The sequence below is a fragment of the Petaurus breviceps genome, unplaced genomic scaffold (genome assembly GCF_028583685.1).
Source record: "Petaurus breviceps papuanus isolate PSGF00001 unplaced genomic scaffold, PetGlider_PUasm1.0 90775, whole genome shotgun sequence".
NCBI classification, from domain to species: Eukaryota; Metazoa; Chordata; class Mammalia; order Diprotodontia; family Petauridae; genus Petaurus; species Petaurus breviceps.
In genome coordinates, this window is record NW_027187342.1 from 14282169 (window position 1) to 14308502 (window position 26334).

Consider the following 26334-nt stretch of genomic DNA (forward strand, 5'->3'; position numbering starts at 1 on the left):
TCTTTACCTTCTCTATCTCCCTTTTCAAGGAAGAGCTGATTTTGAAGAGACTAACTTTAGAATCTCTAGGATCCATAGCCAGGGATAAGAAGAATAAAGCTGACCTCTAACCTCTTGGCACCTAGCTTTCCCAAGAATGGGTCTGGATTATTTTTTTTTCACACTGTGCTTTTGGAGGAATGGGACTTGTAGTCCCTGCTGCTGAGAGCAGCCGTATTATGCACTAAGATTAGAGAAGGTGATCTGAGAATGGTGACCACCAGTCAAGGACAGATTCAGATGCTGTGTCTCACTGTTCAGGTGAGGCCTAGGTCATTGCTGCCTCCTTTTATTGCTGGGTAGTGGGAAGAATGCTTTGAAATAATAACAGCCAAAATTTACATAGAGCTTTTAAAGCTTACAAAGTGCTTTGTGAACATCACCTCATTTGCTCCCCTCAGAATCATGTGAGGCAAATTCTATTCTAATTCCCATTTTGTAGATGAGGAAGTGAAGCTTAGCAATGTTAAGGGGTTTGCCTATAGTTATACAACTTATAGAGGTGGGTATTTGAATTCAGAACTCTCCTGATTTCAACGTCTGTGTTGCTTCTTCCATTTTACTCAAGGAGAAAATTAAAATAAAGGGAAAAAAAAATTTGAAGCCCTTCTTCATTGGTGAGTGAATGAGTGAATTCTTAGCTTTTGGTGTTTGAAGAAGTCCAGAGAGACTTTAGCCTTTACCAGGAAGCAAAGCATGCCCCAGAGGTATTCTTTGCTGCTATTGGAATGCCAACTAGAAGCATAGAGGTTTTGGATAAGAGAGAGATAGGACATTTGACTCATTGCTCAAAGCCAAACATGACAGAGATTTCACCCCTTAATCCTCTCAGAAAGGTAGAGTTTTACCATTCCTCCAACTCCCCATTTTTATTTCTCACCATTGGATATAGCACCTCTAAGAGAAGGGCCCACAGGGGGCTTTCTGCTCTTCCTGACAGAAAGGGATTGTGAGGTTACTGTTTCAGCCATGGTACTGATTTATAAAGAGAGAGATCTAAGACCTTTTGGTATTTCTTTTCCTTCTCTCTTTCTCCTTCCTTCCTTCCTTCCTTCCTTCCTTCCTTCCTTCCTTCCTTCCTTCTTTCCCTCCTTCCCTTCTTTCTTTTGCTGGGACCACTACCAATGGACCCCTCTTGAGCAAGGGGGAGGAAGGGAGAGAGAACTTTCCATCTCCCCTTTTTTTGTTCCCTTCATACATGAACTCCTAGATTTCTGAGCCCCAACTGTAAGAAGGGCTAATCATGCTATATACAACATGACTAACGGACAAAACACAGGGAAGAGAATGTAGAGAGAACCTGTTAAAAAAAAGTGGGAGGAAAGGGACTGGTATAGAAGAAGGAAGGAAGGAATGAAAGAAGGATACAATCATTCATTAACTGCCTACTATGTGCTAGGCACTGTGCTAAGTAAGAATTTTCCAAATATCATCTCACTGGATTTCTACTACAACCTTGAGACACAGGGACTATTATCATCCCATTTTATAGCTAAGAAAACTGAGGCAGGCTGAGACTAAGTGACTTGCCCAGTGTCACACAGGAGGTGTGATTGGGGTCAGATTTGAGTTCGGATCTTCCTGGCCTACTGTAATGGGAATGTAAATTTGTAAGATCTTCCCCGCCCCTAGGCTAAAGTGCACCTGGAGCCTGGGGTGGGAGGCTTGTTTTTCAGTAGATACTTCTTGATTGGCCAGTGAGTCAATAAGGTTGTTACGTTCTCTGAGCCAGGAGAAGGCTATATAAGCCCTGATGTGTAGCTTTGTTTTGGGGCTCACTTTGAGAAGTGTTCTGTGATTTGATCTGGATTCTGGGAAGCCGATGTCCAGAGCCCCATCGGCTTTGAAAAACCCAGATGTTGAAACCCAGATGTTGATTGGGTATGGATGTAATGATTGGACAGTTTGGAAATCTGTCTACTTGATCTGTTTCTCTGTCTTGATAATTCTGTCTGTATACTTTGAAGTTCGGGGTGCTGACCTCTTTCCCCTGAACTAGGTAAATGATACATCTATGACTGATTAAAGTAAGCTTGTTAACCCATTTTGAGTTGCTTTCCTTTAACAAAGCAGATCCAAGAACCTGTGTTGGCAGCCACCCTGAGGACACTTGGGGTGCTTGCTGCTACACCTACCAGTCTTCCCACTGCACCACCTAGAGAGGCACCATACAGTGCGATGAGAATGGAACTTGGGATCAGTTTGAGGCAGGATTTGAGTCTTTGCCTTATCACCTACCAGGTGTGGGGCCTTGAAGAAGTTCTGAAGCTCCAGTTTTATCATCTGTAAATTGGACTAATAGTTATGCCCACTACCCCTCAGGGATGTTACTTGTAACCAGTATCTGATGAGGATATGGGAGCAGTTTGCAAAGTATGGGGTAATATCTAAGTAAAAGGTATGATGCTATTATCTCTCTCCCTTAGAACATAATAATGAATATGTATTTTTCATTTTATTTTTTCTTTCTTTTCTTTTTTTTTCTGACGCCCTTTCAAGTAAGTGTCTCCTGAGGATCAGGCATGAGAGAAATGCATAACCCATGCCATGGTACATCTCCGTCCTTTTGGTATATCTCCCCACCCTGGTGACTAGTGATCTGTTTGTCCCCTCTCTTTCTGCGTCAAGCCTGGAGCTTCATTTGGTTATTACTTGGGAAAGTGCCAGAGGCATGTCATGTAGCAAGCAGAATCCAACAGTCACTCACTCAACAGGTTGCTTTATAGAAAGGTGATGCCTCCACACCCCTTATTCTCTCCCTCACCACTCACCCCTACCAGGGGCCAGAACAAGAAAAGGAGACTCCCTTTCGGAAAAACAAAAGTCAGAATCTTCTGGAACTTTGCCTGCTTCTGGGATAATTTTGAAATTCATTCAGTGCTACTGAATATCCAATGAGCCAAGATATTGTTGGAAGTACTGACTTTACTAATATCCCTAAGACAAGTACTCAGTTTCTTTTGGACTCTAAACTCCCTGAAGGCAGGGTCCATATTTTCCCTGTATTTCTCCCAGTGTCCAGCATGATGCTTTGCACATGGTAAGATTTGTTAAATATTTAATGTTTGATTTAATTAGATTTTACCTTCCTTCATGAGACCAGACCATGAAACTAGACCAGGATGATGTTGTTCTCCTGATAGAGTTGTACCTTCTGACTCCCTTTTGGTGGATACCAAGGCCTGGGTGCTATTCGAAGGAGAAGTCGTGGTTCTGATCTCTGTTCATTTGCCACGTCAGCAGGTTTGGGGTGCTGGTGATTGGGTGTCAGCCCTAAGTTGACTGATCTCTTGTGAGCTGAGAAGCTGGGATGTTGCGTTTAGAAACTGACAGTGGGTTCTCAAAAGCAGTGGGGCACGGGTGAGAAAAGAGTGAAAGTCCTAACTGTCCCCCATGAGACTAAAGCTCAGACATTTATGCCAAAGGTTGCTAGTCAATAGTGAATAAGATCCCTTCCTAGGAAAACTACAAAACATGATGGAAATGAGTTGCCAGGCAACTAGATGGTACAGTGGATAAAGTGCTGGGTCTGGAATTAGGGAAGACCTGAGTTCAAATCCAGACTCACACTAGTTGTGTGACCCTGGGCAGATCACTTGCTCTGTTTGCCTATTTCCTCATTTGTAAAATGGGGATGATAATAGCATCCACCTTGAAGGATTGTTGTGAAGATCAAATGAGATAATTATAAAGCACTTAGCACAGTGTCTGGCACATAAAAGCACCATATAAATGTTATTATTATTACCATTATTAATATTATCATTCACCAGAGTCAAAGATAGGTTAATTAAATTCAATAAACAAGCTTCTACCAGGGATCCTATGTTAGGTGCTGGTGAATATGCAAAATTGAGATTTGACATAATTCTTCCCTTTGTGAACTTTATGGTCTTGTGTGTATGAGATGATTCTGGAAGAGAGAGTAAGGCACAACCTAAGTATTGGATACATCCAAGTCACATTCTCTATAATGCCATTGGTCTATTTTGAAAATAAAGGATAATTAACAACAATAATACCCAGTTAGCTATGACATACAGTTAAACAGAAATCCTTCAGAGAGCCACAAAACAATGTTCTTTGTGAGGCTGGAGTGAGAAGATTGTTACTGACCAAAGCAGACTTATAGAGGAAGGGGCACTGGGGCTGGGCTTTAAAAGATGAGTTTGCAATGCTGAGTGAAGTGAGCATAACCAGGAGAATGTTGTACACAGTTACAGCCACAGTGTGTGATGACTGACTTTGGTAGATTTAGCCCTTCTCAGCAATGCAAGGACCTAAAACAATTCCAAAGGACTCATGACGGAAAATACCGTCCACATCTGGAAAAAGAAGTATGGAGTCTGAATGAGAGTGAAGCTGACTATTTTCTTTTTTGTTTTTTCTTTCTTTCTCATGGTTTTTCCCATTCATTATAATTCTTCTATGCAACATGACTAATGTGAAAATGTGTTTGATAGGAGTGTATGTGTAGAGCCCATATCAGACTGCAAGCCGTTTTGGGGAGGGAGGGGGAGAAAATTTAAAACTTATGGAAGTGGATGTCAAAAACTAAAACTAAATAAATCAGAAAAAAAGATGAGTTTGTGATTCAATAATCAAGGGAGGGAGGATATCCTAAGCACAGCAAATACCATGAGCAAACGTGTGGTGAGAGTTGAGGGGATAGTTTGACTGAAGTATGAGAGTCAGTGGACTTAAGGGAGTATGTATATAAGAGGTGAATCGGAAAGTAGAATTCAGGAACTCCCATTAGTGCTCATAGCTTGCACTAATTGAGGCAGCAGGCCTCTATGTATCAAGATTCTAATGGCCTGATGGGAGGGGGCCCTGATGGACATAATAGAGCCATAGCCATGATGAAGAATACATTAGAACTGATGTCCATCTAGAGTGGTGGCCGTACATATACTATGGATAACCTTTGGGGAGAGCTCTTTGACCTGGTCATCATCCCCATGATATCTGTGCCCTCCATTTGCAGTATTTTCTGCCAGAGGTCTAGTGTTCTGAACCTTGGTCTGCTTCTCATAAAGTTTACATCCTCCATGCTCACTGCAGCTTCTACCCACGGCCTTCCACACTTAGAGGTGTTGGATGCCCTAATCTGCCTTCTACCTATACGCGAGTATGTAGGTCCTGCTTGTGGTTTAGACATCTGGACCCATGGAGGGTTGTTTTGTTTTTCTTTCTGAGGAAGCTTGCTTTCCTTGTGGATACCTGAAAGAAGACTGTATCATTAAGCCATGTAGGTGAATGACTTTGTAAGCTGCGTGATCTTATAGAGATCTCTTTGTCTCTGAAACTTATTTTGCTCATGTGTAAAATGAAGGAATTAAAACTGATTTCAGTTCTAGAATTCTAGGATTCTATGACTACCGTGACCAATTAGCAAAGGTGGTCAAGGATGAAGTTTACCTTGTTGACTGGTACTTGAGACATCACTGATATTGAGAATCTACCCTACCTAGAGGTCTTAGAGAATGAGTGATAATAGGATAAATTGGGACTCTGTGACACTGTAGACTGGGACAAGAGCCCACATTTTGGCATAGAAATTGGGTAGTAATTAGTTTCATGACTTGTCTAGGGCAAAAGACTGCAGGTGAGCCTCTGGGTCAGTGGGAAGACCAATCTTGATCTGTTTTGGTTAAGCATTATGGCAGCAGATGCTACTGCTCTTTTTTGAATGGTGGAGTGGTCCACATGAGACCGTATCCTGAGCTGTTTCTCTGTGACTCACAGCTCACAGTCGAGAAGGAAGAGGCAGCATGTGTTTGCTGAAAGGCCAGCTGGGGTCCTAAGGAAAAGCATCTCATTCCATCCAACTAGATAGTGATGGCAGGTCTATTTTGGTAAGTACCTGCTGCTACCCAACTGGGTCCCTGAATGTCTGTCAATAGCCTAAATAAAGTCCCAACTGATCATATGCTTCTAACTAAATTTTCCATTGGGAATGCATGAGAAGAGAATGAAGCTGAATTCAAGGTATTCTTTTTCTTGTTACAAATGGAATAGAAAACAGAGGCTAAAAAGCTTTGACTTCCCAGCATTAAAATCATGTAGATTCTGACAAAAAATAATTAGCCATAGAGCCCCAGTTGTTGATGTGTATTAGGATAGAACATATGGAATGTAGAGAAACATAGCTCTATTCAAAATGATTAAGACCAGTATCTCAGGCTCCAGTTGAGTGGGATGGACAAAGCCTTGCCCCTATGCCTTTACCTTCTGATAGAGTGGGCAGAGGCTGCTGTGGGGGTACATGTGGAAACAATTTAGGCAGCAATGAGCCATCAAAAGTGTGTGTCTGCCCTAGATCACAACCTGGCAGGAGAAGAAGACCAAGGGGAAATCAGAGTGTGTTGGCATGGAAATGTGCCTAAGGGAGAGAGGATACGCACATCCCTAGAGTATGGGCGGATGTGGATATGTGTTTGTGTGTGTGTGTGTGTGTGTGTGTGTGTGAGAGAGAGAGAGAGAGAGAGAGAGAGAGAGAGAGAGAGAGAGAGAGAGAGAGAGAAGTAGAGGAGTTAATTTTAAAATGGTGACACCCTCTTCCCCCACACCCAACCAAATAAAAACCCATCAGAAAGGCTTTCAGTTTTTGTTAATTGTGAAATGAAAAGTTCTTCAGAGGACAGAAATCTCTCTATTTGTCTTCTTCTTCTTTCCCACTAACCCGCAGTCTCCCTTACTGTTTCTTCTTGTCCCTAAAAAACAGACCAGGTAAAACCATTTATTTGTCAAAGTTCTAGAGAATGAAAGAGATTGATAAATATAATTGCAAGGTGGTATAGTGGATAGAGACCAGGCCTGGAGTATGGAAGAACTGAGTTCAAATCTGACCTCAATACTTAATACCGTGTTTCCCCAATAATAAGACCTATCCCGAAAATAAGCCCTCCCCTTACTGTGTAAGATTCCTCTAAAATAAGCCCTCCCCCGAAAATAAGCCCTATTGAGATTGCTACTGTAGTGAAGGTGATCCCCTGTGCTACACGCTACATTATGGTACCCTCTGTATGCACCGTCCCTCTCCCCCAGGGTGAAACGCACGCCACGCTCCGAGCTGCATCCAATCAGAGCTGCAGCAGTGAGCGTGTCATCCTATTCTTCCCCAGTGATTTGCTTATTGAATAAAGGTACATTTTTTTGTTCACATTTACCTGTTTATTAAAATTGCTGTCAATGTTCATTAAAATAAGCCCTCCCCTGAAAATAAGCCCTCTAGTGTTTTTCTGTCCAAAAAAATTAATAAGACAATGTCTTATTATCAGGGAAACATGGTAGCTGTGTGACCTTGGGTAAGTCAGTTAACCCTGTTTGCCTCAGTTCCTCATTTGTAAATGAACTGGAGAAGGAAATGACAGACTGGTACAGTATCTTTGCAAAGAAAATCTCAGACTTGGTCACAAAGAGTTGGACATGACTAAAATGGCTAAAGAAGCAAAAAAATGATAAAGAACTCATCTCACCCCCTCCTACTCAGTAAATTCCAGTGGCTTTCTATTGCCTCTAGAATCCAACACAAAATGCTCTGTTTGATATTCAGAGTCCTTCATAATCTAACCCCTTCCCACATTTCCAGTCCTTTTTTGTTGCTCAGGGTCCTTTGAGATAGGTGGGTGCTACTATTATAATCCCGTTTTTCAGTCCAGGAACACTAACAGGGTCAAACTTCAGAACAGACTTACCAAAAATGCTTAGACAGTTGAGTGCTTATAAGCATGAATTGGGCTGAAGCTGATCAGATCATTTGGAGATGTTAAATCAGGAAGCCAGATACAAATGGAGGCTACTTACTTTTAAAAAATTCCTGATTTGTATAAGAATATGAATTCAATAGAAAAAAGGGTTTATTATCACAGTCTCCTAAGTATAGAAATACAGCAGCAGTGTGAGATTGGTCATGTTACAGACATTGGCACAAAGTGTGAATATTGTAGTTTGCAAATATTTTGTGGACAAAGTCATTTCCAATTCAATTCTGCAAGCATTTATTAAGCGTCTACTAAGTACAAAAGGATAGAGCCCTAGACTTGGAGTCTGGAAGACCTGGGAGCAAATGAACTTAGACCTTGTAGGATAAGCTTGGGTAAATCATTCCCTTTAAGTCTCGTTTCCTGGACTGAAAAATGGGATTATAATAGTAGCACCCACTCTCAAAGAGTCATCATGAGGCTCCGGTGAGAAAATTAATGTCAAGCAGTTCACAAACCTCAAAGAACTATAGATATGTCAGCTATCATTCTGATTATTCATTCAACACCTTCCTGTTTTGCCTTTTGTCGCCTGTTCAAATTCCACCAGTTTTCTTAAGAAGTAGGCCCAGCATTTCCTTGTTCTTTTAGCTCTGAGCAACAAAACGGACTTATTATTTCAACCTTTTCCTTGGCTGACTTTCTGGATTCCTTTATTCATTCAAGAAATATTTATTGAACAGTGTATAAAACAAGTATTATGGGAGAGTTTCAAAGAAATCTCACCCAGTCAGTCAATAAACATTTATCAGATTGCCTACCAGACTGAAGGTCTACAGAGCCATTTGTACTGACCTCATTGTTGTATGCCTGTGAAACCTGGACAATCAGCTCCATGCCAGGAAACCAAATTGCTTTCACCTGAATTGTCTTAGGAAGATTCCGATGAGAAGGCGCTGGACACTGAGGTCCTTTCTTGAGCTGAACTGTCAAGTATTCAAACTCTACTGCTGAGGACACAACTCCAACGGGTTAGACACATTGTTCAAATGCCAAACATACACTTACCTAAAAGACTATTTTATGGAGAACTCACACAGGGCAAGCATTCACATGGTGGTCAGAGGAAGTGATACAATGACACTCTCAAGGTCTCTCTGAAGAACTCTGGAATCCATCGTGAGACATGGGAGACACTGGCACAGGACTGCCTGGTATGGCATGTCCTTGTCAGAGAAGGTGCTGTGTTCTATGAGCAAAGCAGAATTGTAGTAGCTCAGAAGAAACATGAGATGAACAAATTTAAAGACAGCTCTGCTCCAAATGTTTATATGGATTATTTGTGCCTAGTAGAGCCTTTAGAGCTTGCGTTGGTCTGATCAGCCCCAGTTGGATACACTGTTCCTTGACCCCAACAGAGAGATGGCATTTTGGCCCTCTTCAGGAATGAAGGACAACAACTGTTAAGTGCCTACTGTGTGCCAAGCACTTAGCCAAATTCTGGGGATACAGAAAAAGGAAAGGTCAGTCTCTGCTTCCAAGGAGTTCACAGTCTGACAGGGAGAGACAACATGTATAACAACTATGTATAAACAAGTTATATATGGGATTTTAACACAATGTCTCTAAAAAGAAATTAATTTGACAGATTTCTAGACTTAAGCAGTAGAAGAACGAGAGATTTGCTTTCTCCATTGCCTCAAGCTCACTTCCAAAATCTATCTATCAGGATACCTTTAGTCTTATAGGAACAATTCCATTGTAGCAGATGTTGAGAACAATCTCCATGGCTAAGTGGGCATTAGCCATTTCAGTGCTCAGTTTTCTTGATGTGTTGCTAATTCTTCCTGCTTAGGGATGCCATAACAATCTGTACCAATGAGATAGAGATGTTTGGGAAAAGGCCAATAAGTTTGCAAAAGGTAAAGGAAATATCTAAGATGTAAAGTTAGTTGAGTCGTAGCTAACTGAAGATGGGGAGAAATGTAGCTCAATTAGCTACAATTTAAAAACTTCCTATTTCAACAGTTGAGCAGTGAACATTTATACTGTCAAAGTGTACTATTTTTTTACATTCATTACTTTCATTTTGTAATTGATTTTAAGCATTTTACAGATCATTCAATCTGTCAGCAAGCATAAGCACCTACTATGTGCCAGGCATTATGCCAAAGAGAAAACCTAAAAAGTTCTTGTCTTCAAGGACCTTACAGTTTGTCTGGGAAAAGCACGTACATGTATAGAAATATAGGAAATAGATACAAGATGATTTTGGGGGAAAGTACTAACATATGGCTTCATGTAGAAGATGGTGATTGAGCTGAACCTCAAACAAAATTAGGGATTCTGATAGATGAAGGTGAAGAGGGTGTATATTCCAGGCCTGGAGGACAGCTAATACAAAGACTTGGAAGGGAATGATGACATAAGCTGTGTAAGGAACAATAATGAGCAGAAAGAAGTCTAGTTATGTAGAGGGGAATAATATACAGTAAGGCCAGGAAGGTACTTTGGGGCTAGGTTGTGAGAGGCTTTAAATGCCAAGCAGAAGAGAGAATCTTTGGTCCTAGAGGTGATAAACATGCATTGTAGTTTATTGAATAGGGGCATGAGATGGTCCACAGCTTTGTGAAGTATGGATCGGTGAGAAGAGACATAAGATGAAGCAATTAGGAGTCAACTATATGCCAGAGGTGATGAGAGTGGTAGCTATGTGAATGAAGAGAAAGTAATGGCTCTGAGATGTGTAATGGAGATAGAAACAAAATTTGGTAATTGAGTAGGTATTTGGGATGGGTGAAAGTGAGGGGTCAAGGATAGAAGGTTGTAAACCTGGGTGACTAAAAGGTATCCATTACAGAATTAGTGAAGCTCAGAAGAGGAGTGAGTTTGAAGAGAAAGAATTCAGTGTAGGACTTACTGAGAGTTCCTCATTCAAAATGTCCAGTAGGTACTTAATGGTGTGGAATTAGAGCAGAGAAAAGAGAGTAGGGCAGAAAATTTAGATCTGTGAGTCATTAGCATAAGGATGATAATTAAACCCATGTGTGTTGATGGAGTTACTGAGAGATCTTATAAAGTGAGGAGAGAGGGGCAGCTAGATGGTACAGTGAATAGAGCACTGGCTCTGGTGTCAGGAGGACCTGAGTTCAAATCCGGTCTCAGACACTTAACACTTACTAGCCGTGTGACCTTGGGCAAGTCACTTAACCCCAATTGCCCTGCCTTCCCCTCCTCCAAAAAAGCAAAAAATAAATTAATTAATAAAGTGAGGAGAGAATAAGGTCCATAGTTGAGGGTGTTGTAGTTGATGACCCAGCAAAAGAGACTGAGAGAAATGAATGGTCAGGCAAATAAGAGGAAAACTATGAGAGAACAGTGTCATGAAAATCCAGAGAAGACAAGGTATCTAGAAAGAGAAAGTGATCAACAGTGGCAAATGCTACAGAGAGGTTAAGAAAGATGAAGACAGAGAAAAGGCCATCAGATTTGGTAATTAAGAGGGCACTTACAACTTTGGAAAGGGCAGCTTCAGTTGAGTGATGAGGTTGGAAGCTAGATTTGAAAAGGAAGTGAAGGCAATGAGTGTAGGCAGCTTTTTCAAGGAGTTTGAGGAAGGAAGGAGAGAAATAGAATGTTCACTTGATAGAATGATAAAGTCTACTGAAAGTTTTTTTTTAAAGGATAGAAGAGATATATATGTTTGCAGGCAGCAGGGAATGAGCCAGTAGGGAGGGAGGGACTGAAGGTTGTGGAGGCAGTGTGCTGGAAAACATGGAAAGGAATCAAGGAGGTACATATAGAAAGACCGGCTTTAGTGAGGAGACAGGACTCTATCAGAGACTGGAGTAAAGGAAGAGAGACTTGGGGAATCTGGAGGGATTGTGAGATGAAGTAAAGGGGAAAAAATGACTAGTGTCAATATTTTTAGCATGATCAGTATTTTGCACTGTTTTCTTAAAAAGTTACAAATAGCTCTTTAAAAAAAAAAAAGATGTACATGTTTCAAAAAGTTTTCTGTCTTCAAGTGAGATCCAGGGACTATTTATTTATTTATGGCAAGAAAATATATGGTCAGCCTTACAGTTGAAGTCAATGGGAAGTGAGCACTTAGCCTAAAATCAAACTTTGCAGGAACATGACGGTTTTTCAAAGTTAGGACTACCTGTAGGGCTATGAGATGGTCTAGTATTGATGCTCAGAAACCTTCAAAGAGCAGCTGGCTCCTTAAGAGGCCTTGGGGGTCCCACTCCAGCCTCTCTCCTACCCCCTTGGTCCTTATCTACATGATTAAGGACTACTATGCCAATCCTTATGGCTTAATCAATAGCTTGATGCCATATGCAGATTTGCAATACACTCCATGCTGGATTGTGAAACAAAATCTCAGCATTTTTTTCTTGCAAATACCCTAAGTGCAGTGTGATCCTCAAGGAGATAGTCAGCTATGCCCTAATCATTTGAACTCCACAGAAATGTGCCTGATAATAGCAATGCCATTATTTTAAAGATACTAATGTTTAATGTACAGTAATGAGGCCCCTAATGAGCATCCAAGTGGATGATGTGAACTTCAGCATTCCCTCCCCAGAGGCACAGAAAGTATTGGTCACTCTGACATCAAATACAGACACAGAATTACAATGACATAGGCGTATATTCCTTAATTTTTAAAAATAAAATATATTTAAGAAGAACTGAGGACCCACCAGCTTTCCTCCCTATCACTTTGTTTTCATTTTGTCTTGAAACCCATTCATTCTGAGTGTGAGTGTGTGTGCACAGGTGCTCGTTGGGAAAAGCCAGAAGCCAGGGTTCATGGTGGGTCTCTGTGAACTTGTGACAGTGTAGAAAAACAAGCATCGAATTTTTAAATGGGTGAAAAAATCAGAAAAAAAGGCATGCATAAAGGATTTATCCTTTCCATGAAAAAGTTGATTAATGAAATCTACTATGAAGGGGGTGTCATGCCCTTTAAATATTAGATTTCAGTACTAAGTAGATAGTAGGCTTCTGTAAGGGGATATATCACCTCTACCTGCTCTTATGGACACAAATATTTCATGCCCTTGCAATGATCAAAGATGCAAATGCCTTAGGTAAGAGAATCAGTGGTCAGGTGAAACATTTTGCTGGACAGATATATTGTCAAGAAAGGTCTTTTGCTGATAAAGGAGACAATTGCCCTTGAGGAAGAGGGGAGTGAAAGGGGAGAGAGAAGAAGTGTCTGTGTGTATATGTAAGTGTGTGTGCACATGTGCATACCATGTGACCTAGCTTCACATTAAGCAAGCAAGCCAGATCCCTTTTGTGAAAGGTCAGTATCAGTCTTCTATTTTTATGTATTGCATTGGTACTAGCTGGACATCTTGGTGACATAGTTTACACTTGAGTGTGTAACCAATCAGTTGTTTAAGATAGAAAGAACAAAACATTCTCCAGCTATAAGGGCTTATACTCACCTAGAATAAGACTTTGTTGCATTGTCGTTTTTTCCCCCTAGAGGGCAATTCCAGTTGGTTCTGAATTTCAGAGCTGTTGTTTAGTTGTGTCCGACTCTTTGTGACTCGATTTTAGGGTTTTCATTGGCAAAGATAGTGAAGTGGCTTGTCATTTCCTTCTCTAGCTCATTTTACAGATGAGGAAACTGAGGCAAACAGAGTTAAATGACTTACTCAGGGTCAGCCAGCTAGTAAGTGTCTGAGGCTACATTTGAACTCAGGTCTTTCTGACTGTAGGCCCAGCACTCTATCTACCTTGCCACCTAGCTGTACTAATTTCAGAGACGGCATCAATTTAATAATAATAGCTTGTATTTCTATAGTACCTACTTATGTGCTCAGCTCTTAGTTAAAGCATTTTACAAATATTATCTCATTTGATTCCCACAACAACCCTGGGAAGTAGGTGCTATTATTGTTCTCTTTTACAGATATGGAACCGAAGCAAACAAGGTTAAGTTATTTGCCTAGGGTCAGCCAGATAGTGTCTGAGGCTAGATTTGAACTTAGGTCTTACTGACTCCAGGCCTAGGGCTCTATCTATCTTCTGGGCCACCTAGTGAACACCCACTGTGTGTAAAACACTGTGCTAGGGGGCTGGGAATGCAAAGATGAAAGCTAACAATAGCATCTTAACTGATGATAACTTAATAGACTGATGAAGTGGGAGCAATGCTACTTATACATACATATGTAAGATACAGTGTGGGATCAGAGATCTGGAACTGAAAGAGAGGCCATTTATCTATGTGATAGGGCCAAAAAGATATCCAGGAATTTCTAAGGAGGCAAAGAATACTTTTACCTGGATGGGGAAGAAGAGGGGAAGCTTCCAGGTGCCTGACCTGGGCCTTGAAGAAAACCCTCAAGGCAGCAAGCGAAACCCAGAAGGAGAAGTATAATCTCTAAGTGGGTTTTCTACTTTTTCCTATGTTTATGGGTGACCAGTCAATAATTATAGAGCCCCAGAATGACCGAGATTCTATAAAATGTCTTATGTCTTAGACACCATGGCACATGAGCGTGAAGCCTGGTTCAGACCCAGGGAGTGAGGTGCCTGGGCCATTCACCTGAAGAGTCTCCGTGTCGACTTAGCGGCATCTATTTAGGTTTTCCTCATGGCAAATGGAAGCTTACTTCTAATTGGAAGTAATTAAAACCTTGAACCTATACAGTTTATTTCCTCTTAGGCACTTAACTTGAACTTGGTCAGCAGCATTGGCAGTACATGAAATGAACACTGCCCATATCCATGTAAATGAGTGGGTGGAATCCTGCCCACTTAACCATTTCCTTTCCCTCCTGTATTTCCCTTTAACCTCTTAGTGTGTCTATCATAACTCTTTTCTAAACTGGTAGACTTTGCCTGTGATCATAAAAATTCCTGATTTTATCTTTGTTACTGAAGGCTAAAATGATTTGCTATGTATATTTTATACGAAAATGTGTTTTGTTTATAGCTCCCACAGTCAGGGCCCTTTTCCCCCTAATAGGCTCATGTCAGAACTCCAACATGAGTTTTCCTTAATGGTAGCCTAAAGGACATATTTTGTAAAAATGAAAAATGAACATATTATTTATATATCGATAGTACAAAAAGCATTGATCAATGCAAAACAGGAGTGGGTTTTGTTTCCTTCTCTTCCCCTTCTTTCTTCTCTCCCCCCTCCTCTACACTCAACCCTTACTCCAACTATTCCAAAAGGGAAAGCTAGCTTGCCCTGGTCAGGCGATGCTGAGATTCTGTCTTTAATATGGAGCCTTCAACGGCTGAGCCTACAAAATGACTCTCTGACAGCCAGCCATTAATTACCATCATCTGAGTCTAATTCATTCATCCCTTTCCCTCTCATGTAGAGGGACAGCTAGGGCTGAGGGCACTCAGGGAAATGTAGGCATGATTCCATATTCTTTATGCAGAGAGGGCTGCCTGCGACTTTGTTGGATGCAGGGGCTTTAATTGAATTGGCTTGCCAATAAAGCTGTTGTCATTCAGTAAGTGAATTTGTTGTACTACTCGAAGTGCAGCTGCTGCAGACAGCCCGGAATTTCCTGAAGGCAAGCCAGCCCCTCTGCTAGCCTAGCTTTAGCCTTTTGGATTGATCCTGAGGGCCTTTGACGATGCCCTCTTTTGGGGGCTGGATTTGGCCCTCATTCAGATTCCAGGAGTAGATGGTGGACCCAGTGGAGTCTGGCAGTGGACAATTGTGCAGAGCAAGGAAGGCCCCAAGGGTAGGGAGTGCCCAGCCCACTAAGGTGTTATTTCAATCAAGAGACAGACGCTGACCTTGGTTACTGCAAAGCTAGTCATGATATAGAACGCTTTTACTTCCTGTTGTAAAAAAAAAAAGAAAGAGAAAATATCACAGTTCATATATTTGTGGAATCCTGTTTAAGAAGTCCAGCATTTAGTGAGAAAACAGGGCAGCATTAGAATTGACATTTGTAACAGGGAGATCATTTGGCATGCAATGTTCCAACTTCCCTTCTGATTATAAAACATAGGAAGATTGACAAGTGGTTTGATTTATGACAGCTCCAAAGTAACATCAAGATGAGCTAAAGTTTTTGAAGGGGTCATAGGACCGCTAAAAACAATTCTTCCTTTGAGCACACAGACTGCATGCACCTATATAGAATGCATGCCACTGGGTGAAGGTCTCAGCAGCAGATTTTAGAACTTTTTTGTTTTTTAAAAATTTAAATCACTAAAAGTCTCTCTTTAGGCACTTGAGTCAGGAAATTTCTATCCCTTGTAATTTGAGATTTTGGAGGGGAGCAGCATGGTGTAGTAGAAGGAACACTGGACCTGAAGGCAGACTTAATAGTTGTAGTCAGAGGACCTGGTTTTGAATCCTGACTCTCTTCCTTACTACCTGTATGACCCTGGGCAAGTCATTCACCTCTGTGGACTTGACATCCTCATCAGTAAAGTGAGGAGACTGACTTAGATGACCTTTAAGCTTTCTTCAAGTTCCTCTAACTTGGATTTGAATGTCTTTCCTTCAATTTATAAGCCCTGTGATCATGAGAAGGTCACTTAATCATCCTAAGCCTCAATATCTTTCACTGTGAAATGGGGATAATACTTATGGTTAATAGGGATAATAATATTTGCATTACCCACCTTAGAGGTTTTTGAAGAAGTTTCTTTGTAAGTGGAAAATTATTATCATTACTATTTCAACTTTAATGCTTCCCAGATTTGTAATTTCAATGGTGTATTTTCTTACACAAAATGGAGGTAAACATCTAGAGGCACTGGAAAAAGTACCAGACTTGGAGTCGGGGGATCTAGGTTCAAGTCCTACTATTTTTTGGCCTATATGACCTTGGACAAGTCACTTAACCTCACTTGCAAAGAGAGTGGGTTGAACTAAATGACTTCTCAGGTCTCTTCAAGTTCTAAATTTGTGATCCTATCACTGTAGATAATGACCACTAAAAGTATTATAGTTTAGAGGAGGATCTTCAAGAGCTACTGGGACTGAAAAATCCATTGCCCTATAATCACCCTGGTGATAAGTCTCACAATGTAGTACAGTGGTTACAGAGCCAGCTTTGAAGACAGGAAGAGCTGAATTCAGGTCCTGCCTCTGACATATACTGAACCATGTGACCTTGGGCAAGTTATTAACCTCAGTACCCTAGGCAACTCTTAACAGTTTTTTTTATTAAATTATTTACTTTTAGTTTTTAATATTTGCTTCTGTAAGTTTTAAATTTTTCTCCCCCTCCTTCCCCCCTCCCTAAGATGACTTGTAATCTGATATGGGATCTACACATACATTCCTATTAAACACATTTTTACATTAGTTATGTTACATAGAAGAATTATAATGAATGGGAAAAAACATGAGAAAGAAAAAACAAAACAAAACAAAAAAGAAAACAGTCTGCTTTGCTCTACATTCCAACTCCATAGTTCTTTCTCTGGATGTGGCAGGTATTTTCCATCACGTGTCTTTTGGAACTGTTTTAGGTCCTTGCATTGCTGAGAAGGGCTAAGTCTATCAAAATCAATCCTCGCACACTGTGGCTGTTACTATGTAGAGTGTTCTCCTGGTTCTGCTCACTTTACTAAGCATCAGTTCATATAAGTCTTTCCAGGTTTCTCTGAAGTCTGTTATTTATCGTTTCTTATAGCACAACAGTATTTCATTCCATTCATATACCATATCTTCTTTAGCCATTCCCCAATTGATGGGTATCCCCTCAATTTCCAGCTCTTGGCCACCACAAAAAGAGCTGCTATAAATATTTTCGTACATGTGGGTCCTTTTCTTATTTTTATGATCTTTTTTGGGATACAGTCCTAGAAGTGGTGCTGCTGGGTCAAAGGAGATGCATGTTTTTGTAGCACTTTGGGCATAGTTCCTAATTGCTCTCTAGAATGGTTGGATTAGCTCACAGCTCCAACCAACAATGAATTAGAGCTCCAACTTTCCCACATTTTCTCCAACATTTATTATTTTCCTGATTTGTCATGTTAGCCAATTTAATAGTTGTGATGTGGTACCTCAGAGCTATTTTTATTTGCATCTCTCTAATCATAGTGATTTAGAGCATTTTTTCATGTGACTATAGATATCTTTAATTTTTTCCTCTGAAAACAGCCTGTTCATATTCTTTGAGCATTTATCAATTGGGAAATGACTTGTATTCTTGTAAATTTGATTCAGTTCTCTCTATATTTTAGAATTGAAGTCTTCAGCAGAGACAGTAGTTGTAAAAATTCTTTTCCAGTTTTCTGCTTCCCCTAATCTTGGTTGTATTGGCTTTGTTTGTGCAAAAACTTTTCAATTTAATGTAATCAAAATTATCCATTTTGCATTTCATAATGTTCTCTATCTCTTATTTGGTCATAAATTCCTTCATTCTCCATAAATTTGACAGATAAACTATTCCTTGCTCCCCTGATTTATTTATAGTATCAGCCTTTATACCTAAATCGTGTACCTATTTGGACTTTATTCTGATATACGGTGTCAGATGTTGTCCTATGCCTAGTTTCTGCCATACTGCAGTGAGCTGTTATCCCAGAAGCTGGGATCTTTAGGTTTATCTAGGCAACTCTTTAAGACAGTAAGTTGCAGCCCTACCTTGGTAGAGGGTATGTTCTTACCTAGGATTTTCCTATACCAGTGGAATCCCAGAGCCATACATACCCTAAGGAAGGGGAATCCCTTACCCTCTATTTCTATTGCCAGTCTGGTGATTAGTCTCTCTAAACAACATAACTGGTCTTCAGAAAATAAGTGCAGGATCCGTCTTGGCCCTATACTAGAAGACTCTCTAGTTTGGTAGCACATGCCATAGCCTGTGCTTCATTGGCCATTGCATTTGAGAACCCAGGTTCATCTCCATGCCACGATGAAGCATCAGAGTTAAGACCTGAAAGAATTCATTGAAGTGACTGAAACATCAGAGAACTTTACATTATTATCTAAGCAATCATAGGACTTATGGTCAACTCTCAACTACTTATTGCAATCCCGTATTAAGTCCTTTCACTTCTCTTTGTCCCTCTGGGTACCTTACTCTGAGGCCATTCTTTTGTTCATTAGCAACTCACCCAGAGAATAGGAAAGAAATTCCATGTCAAATATCCTCTTTGCTGGCACTTTGAAATCACAGTGATCCATAAATCTTTTAAATTATTGATATTCTTCCTATTCCTTATCAGAGAAAACAGAGAACTAACTTGACTGATAAATCACCAGAAAGAATTGAGGGTTAGAAGAAGAAATCACTGTGGGTAGCAATGCCTGATGAAAGTCACTTTTCTGATTGCTTGTTAGAGTCTGATTTTTTTTTTTATTCAGATGAATACCTTCACAGAATCAAAGTTTTCAGAGTGGCAATGATTATTTTTTGTAACTTAGATTGTATACTGCCAGTTTTCTCTACAAAAAGATTCTATGAGTTGGCAATTTTATAAGCAATGAATAACTATACTCATTTCCCTCAAATCTACTAATATTGAGTTTATTGATTTTAATTATTTTGCCAATTTCATAAATGTGAGGTGATGCCTCAAAGTTATTTTATTTGCATTTCTTTCATTATTTATTTATTAAGTTTTCTTTTCTTGAAAATTATTTATATCTTTTGGTCATTTAGTCATTATGGACCAGTATGGTGGGGTGGGAGAGGGGTTTGCTTCTGTGACTTTTAAAAATACTAGTTCCTTCTATATTTTAAAAGTTGAATATTTTTGGTCATATTTGCTCTAAGTATTTTCCCTGATTCATTATTTTTCTTTTAATCTGTTTTTGATGTATAGAAATTTTTATTTTAGAGTAATCAAGCACATATATGTTATCCATAATAATTCCTTTCAAGTTGAATTAGAAAAAATTTTCTCCCCACCACAACTGAAATAAATACTTCATTCTAATTTCTTCCATCTTTTCTAGAGTTCACTTTTTAAAATGTTTAACTCTCAATTAGCTGAATAAGAAGTTTAATATAAGTGGTATAAAAATTGATGATATAGGGGCAGCTAGGTGGCGCAGTGAATATAGCACCGGCCCTGGAGTCAGGAGGACTTGGGTTCGGATCTGACCCTAGACACAACATAAAAACTAGCCGTGTGACCTTGGGCAAGTCACTTAACCCCAACTGCCCTCCAAAAAGCGAAAAAAAATTGATGATATAAAATTATTTTCTGCCATACTGCCAGCCAAATTTTCCTAAGAAGATTTGTTAAATATAAATTCCTCCCCCGATTTAATTTTCTATAAGTTTAAAAAAAAACCCTAGTTTTGTGTACATATATATGTAATCACATATATTTGCACATACACATACATAGGATATGAATATATATTGAAATCCTGAAATGAAATATATTGAAAATATGGATTTATACCAGGAAAGCAGGCTTAAAACTCTAAACTTAATAGGTTTTATTGATAACAAAAGTCACACTACTACATCAATAGTTGCTAAAAAAATTTTTTTGTTTGTTGAGTATTTTAGTTTTCCCTAATTACATGTAAAAACAATTTTTAATATTTGTTTTTAAAACTTCGAGTTTCAAATTGTTTCCCTTCCTCCCTCCCCACCCTAATTGAGAAAACAAGCAATTTGGTGTAGGTTATACATATGTAGTGATGCAAAACATTTTTCAATATTGATCACGTTGTGAAAGAAAACATAAACCAAAGAGCTCAAGAAAAATAAAGAAAGTAAAAACAGTATGTTTCAATTTGTATTTAGATACTATTAGTTCTTTCTCTGGGAATGGATAGCATTTTTCATCATAAGTCCTTCAGAGCTGTCTTGGATCATTATATTGCTTAGAGTAGCTAAGTCATTCACAGCTGACTTACAATGGTGCTATTACTTTGTACATAGTACATGTCACTTTGCATCCTTCTGTAAGTCTTTCCAGGTTTTTCTGAGAGCATCCTGTTCATTATTTCTGATAGCACAATAATATTCCATCACAATCACATAACACAATTTGTTCGGCCATTCCCAAATGATGAACATCCCCTCAATTTCTAATTCTTTACCACCAGAAAAGGTTCATAATATAGGTGTTTTTCCTCTTTTTTCCTCCACTTTTGTGATACAGATCTAGTGGTGGTATTGATAGGTCAAAGGATATGCATGATTTTAAAGCCCTTTAGTCATAGTTCCCAATTGCTCTAAATGATAGTTGAATCAGTTCACAACTCCACCAATAATGCATTAATATCTCATTTTTCCCATATCCTCTCCAACAATTATCATTTTCCTTTTCTGTCCTATTAGCCAATCTAATGGGTATGAGGTAGTACCTTAGAATTGTTTTAATTTGCATTTATCCAAATCCATAGTGATTTAGAGCATTTTTCCCCATATGGTTATAGTTTTGATTACTTCATCTCAAAACTGTTCATATCTTTTGATCATTTAGCAATTGGGGAATGGCTCTTATTTTTATAAATTTGACTCAGTTCTCTATATGTTTGAGAAATGAGGACCTTTTCAGAGAAATTTGCTTCTAATTTATTTACACAGTTGCAATTTCTAACTATTTTCCCCTCCATCCTATTTCTTCCTCTGTTTATTCTATTCTCTCTCTCCTTTCCACCTGTCTCTCCTCAAAAATGTTTTTCTTCTATCTCCTCCAGCAATCTGTCCTTCCTTCTATCACCTCCCCCATTCCCTTTCTGTTATCCTTTCTCCTCCTATTTTCCTGTAGGGTAAGATACCGTGTTTCCCCTATAATAAGACCTATCCTGAAAATAAGCCCTCCCCTTACTGTGTAAGATTCCTCTAAAATAAGCCCTTCCCTGAAAATAAGCCCTATTGAGATTGCTACTGTAGTGAAGGTGATCCCCTGCGCTACACGCTACATTATGGTACCCACTGTATGCACCGTCCCTCCCCCCCAGGGTGAAACGCACTCCACGCTCCGAGCTGCATCCAATCAGAGCTGCAGCAGTGAGCGTGTCATCCTGTTCTTCCCCAGTGATTTGCTTGCTGGCGCCATTGAGAGCAGTGCCACGGAGGAGAGCTGAGGCAGGACAACATAAAAACCCGGTATGTAAGCGGGAGTGAGGGGTCATGATGGAGGATAAAAAGGGCATGATGGAGGAAAAAAGAAGAACTCAGGGTGCATGATGGAGTGAAAAGAAGGACTGATGGTCATAATTTTATTATTCTGTCTGTTTTGACCCCCAGACATGAGTACAAAAAGGAAGAGCTACCGTATACTGTTGAGTATAAGAAAGCAATCGTAGAGGAGTCACATGGCAAGAATCTTGCAGTTTTCTGTAAAGAAAAATTTTTGGATCTTCAAATGGTCAGAAAATGGAGAGCAGATTATAATAACCTCAATCAACAGGTGGATGAGGGAAAAGGGAAAAAGCGCAGGTCTGGATCAGGTCGGCAGCCCTTATATCCTGACTTGGAGATCCTCATTGGTGAATGGATTGCTGACAGGAGAGCAAAGGCCTTGGTTGTGCGCAGGGCTGATATTCAAGCATTTGCCCTTTCAATGACACCAGAGTTTGAAATGGTCTCAGAAGGATTCAAAGCATCACAACACTGGTTGGACAATTTCCTTCAATGGTATGAACTGTCCCTAAGAAGATCAACAACACTGTTTAAGCTGGAAGATGCTGAAGTTATTAAACGTGCACTTGCATTCAAGTCCTTTATTGATAGGATCAACATTTACAAGTACCAACCTGCAATATGATTGCTATGGATGAAACTGCAGTGTTTATGGGACAAGGATCTCAAACAACAATTCATCACAGGGGTGCAACGTCAACCTACATTCCCACCACTGGCTATGAAAGTGCATGGGTCACCTGTGTTTTGGCAATTCGTTTGGATGGAAAGAAAGCCACACCTCTAATCATCGGTAAGGGCAAGAAAGATATGATTGAACGTGTACCTGGCATTTACGTTCTTGAAACTGAAAAAGCCTGGTGTACACAAGCCGTTAGAAGAAAGTGGGTTGATTTAATGCTGCCACTTGTTATGCGAGGTAACCAAAGAGGTCTGATAGTCTGGGATTCAGCCAGCACTCACTACGCTAAAGAAATGAAGAACTTCCTTGCAGAGAGAAGAATAGATCAAGTAATGATTCCTGCAGGAATGACTGCCTATCTCCAGACCCTTGATATTGCAATAAACAAGCCATTCAAGGACCATTTGCACATGGAAGTCAATGACTACATTGAAAATAGAATGGAAAGAAATCAGTGTGGAAACTTTGTGAAGCCCTGTCTGCAAGAAGTCGTGACTTGGGTGAAGAAGTCATAGGATAAAATTACTGACAGCTGTGTTGCCAAGGCACTACGAGCAGGTTACCTGGACAAGACATATTCATTTAAAGAGAGCTATATTGCTGGACATGACAGATTGGGTCCACTTCTTCTGAAGGAAATGGAGGTGCAAGACATCCAGGACGGAATTCAGGGTATGGACACTTATGACAATGTTGTTGAAGAAGATGACATGATCATTATTGAATAAAGGTGCATTTTTTTGTTCACATTTACCTGTTTATTAAAATTGCTGTCAATGTTCATTAAAATAAGCCCTCCCCTGAAAATAAGCCCTCTGGTGTTTTTCTGTCCAAAAAAAATTAATAAGACAGTGTCTTATTATCAGGGAAACACGGTAGATTTCTATAAAAATTAGGTATATTATCCTCTCTTTGATTCAATTCTGATGAGAGTAAGGTTCACTTACTGACCTCCCCCATTTTCTCCCCCACTGTAGAAGTTTTTTCTTCACTCTTTCATGTGAGACATTTTGCCCCATTCTACCTTTCCATTTCTCCCAGTGCATTCCTTTCTCACCTCTTACTTTTATTTTTTTAGATATCATTCCATCATGTTCCATTTACACCTATGTCCTCTGCCTATATATATTCCTTCTAAATGCCCTAATAATTAGAAAGTTCTCATGAGTTACAAGTATCATCTTCCCATGTCAGAATGTAAACAGTTTAACCTTATTAAGTCCCTTATGATTTCTCTTTCTTGTTTACCTTTTTATGCTTCTCTTGAATCTTGTATTTGAAAGTCAAATTTTCTATTCAGCTCTGGTCTCATCAAGAATACTTGAAAGTCCTATGTTTCATTTTTCCCCCTGAAGGATTAACCCAGTTTTTCTGGGTAAGTGATTCTTGGTTGTAATCCTAACTCTTTTGCCCTCCAGAATATCATATTTCAAGCCCTCCAATCCTTTATGTAGAATATGCTAAATCTTGTGTCATACTGACTGTGGCTCCATGATACTTGAATTGTTTCTTTCTAGATGCTTGCAGTATTTTCTCCTTGACCTGGGAGCTCTGAAATTTGGCTATAACATTCCTGGGAGATTTTGTTTTGGGATCTCTTTCAGGAGGTGATTGGTAGATTCTTTCAATTTCTATTTTCCCCTCTGGTTCTAGAATGTCAGGACAGTTTTCCTTGATAATTTCTTGAAAGAGATATCTCGGTTCTTTCTCTGATAATGGCTTTCAGGTAGTCCAAAAATTTTCAAATGATCTCTTCTGTATCTATTTTTCTAGGTCAGTTATTTTTCCAATGAGATATTTCATAGTTTTCTATTTGTTTTCATTGTTTTTTTTGTTGTTGTTGTTTCTTGATTTCTCATAAAGTCATTAGCTTCCATTTGATCAATTGTAAGTTTTGAAGAATTATTTTCTTTGGTGAATTTTTGTACTTCCTTTTCCATTTGGCCAGTACAACTTTTACAGAGTGTTTTCCTTTAGTGAACTTTTGTGCCTCTTTTTCCATTTGGTCAATTCTGCTTTTCAATGCATTCTTCTCTTTATTGTTTTATTGTACCTCTTTTATCATTTGGCCTAGTTTGTTTTTAAGGTGTTATTTTCTTCAGTATTTTTTTGTGTTTACCAAGTTATTGTCTCTCTTTTCATGATTTTTTTGTATCACTCTCCTTTCCCCTCCCCATTTTTCCTCTACTTCTCTTACTTGATTTTCAAAATCCTTTTCTGAGCCCTTCCATAACCTGAGACCAGTTCGTATTTTTCTTGGAGACTTTGGTTGTAGGAGCTTTGACTTTGTTATCTTTTTCTGAGTGTGTGTGTGTTTTGATCTGCCTTGTCACCATAGTAACTTTCTATGGTCAGAATTTTCTCTGTTGTTTGCTCATTTTTCCAGTCAATTTCTTGACTTTTAACTCTTTTCTAAAGTAGGGTTCTGTTTCCAGGGTGGAGGGTGTAGTGTCCCAAACTTTAGGGTATTTTGCATAGCCATTTTCTTTTCTTTAAAAAAAAAATTTTTTTTCTTTTTGGAGGGGAAAGGTAGGGCAATTAAGTAAGTGACTTGCCCAAGGTCACATGGCTAGTTTTTTTATGTTAAGTGTCTGAGGCCAGAAACTGTGATGAGGGTCCTTACTCCACTACAGGTGCAAACTTTTGTGTGTTAGTGCTCCTCCTTGCCCTGGGACTGCCACCCAAGACTATGACCCAGATCCAAGTATGGGCAAAGCAACACAGTCCTGCCTCAGTGCTAACAAAGAGACTCTTATAATCTCCTTCTGATTGGTTATTTGACCTCCTCAATTGTTCAACTCCCTTACCATCTAAGGGCTGAGAGCTCCAGAAGCCACTTGTGCCTCTGCAGATTCAGAGGCTCCTGAGGCCTGGTTCTATTTTGCTGGGCTATGTCTATGCTGAACCATGGTCTACTCTCACCCAGTTATGACAGACCTTTCCTGCTGAACTTCTAAGTTGTCTTTGGCTGTCCTTTTGTGGTTTCTCCACTCCAGAAATTGTTTTATGGCATTATTTAAAGGTGTTTGGAAGGCATTGAAGTAGAGCTCAGGGGAGTTGCTGCCTTTTCTCTGCCATCTTGGCTCTGCCTCTTTGCTAAAAAATTTTTGACAAAATTCCATACCCCTTTCTGTTAAAAATATTACAGTTCATACTAGTAAGTGGGGGTAGAGCAAAGCTGTCCACTATGACTGATATTATTTGTTATTATGCTAGAAATGCTATCTGTAGCAGTAAGACAAGATGGTGGGATTGAGGAACTATGCATAGGCCAAGAGGAAATAAAGCTATAATTTTTCGGTAGACAATAACATCCTCTATTTAGAGAATCCTGAAGAACCAACTGAACATTAATTGAAACAATTGGTAACTGCAACAAAGTTGCAGGATAGAAAATAAAGCCACATAAGTCATCAGCTTTTCTATGTATTATGAACAAACTCAGCAGGAAAAGAGAGAAAAAAATTCAATTCAAAATAATGATAGATGCGTAAAATATTTGGGAGTCTGCTTATTACCACACACATAGGAACTATATGAATACAAGTATAAAATATTCTCCACAGAAATATAGATAGATATAAATAACAGGAGAAATGTTCTTTGTTCTTGCTTAGGTTGTGCCAATATAATACAAATGAACATATTGTCTTAATTTATTTATTCAGTGCCATAACAAGTAGCCAAAGGATTACTTTATGAAGCTAGAAGAATTCATCTGAAGTAACCAAAGGTTGAGAATTCCAGGGAGGGAATGAAAAAAAAAAATGGAAAGAAAGTGGGGGGGCAGGAAGGGGGCTAGCAGTACCAGATGTCAAACTATATTACAAAG

General features: G+C 39.4%; 1 long non-coding RNA gene across 1 annotated transcript in view; it reads left to right on the top strand.

Annotated features, from left to right (window-relative positions):
- The first annotated feature begins 1683 nt into the window (after nucleotides 1–1683).
- LOC138146898 (uncharacterized) overlaps nucleotides 1684–26334 on the top strand; it is a 94460-nt gene continuing 69809 nt past the window's right edge. The window contains exons 1-2 of the long non-coding RNA XR_011164638.1: nucleotides 1684–3079; nucleotides 5788–5897. This is a non-coding gene — a long non-coding RNA (uncharacterized lncRNA). The remainder of the gene's footprint in view (nucleotides 3080–5787; nucleotides 5898–26334) is intronic.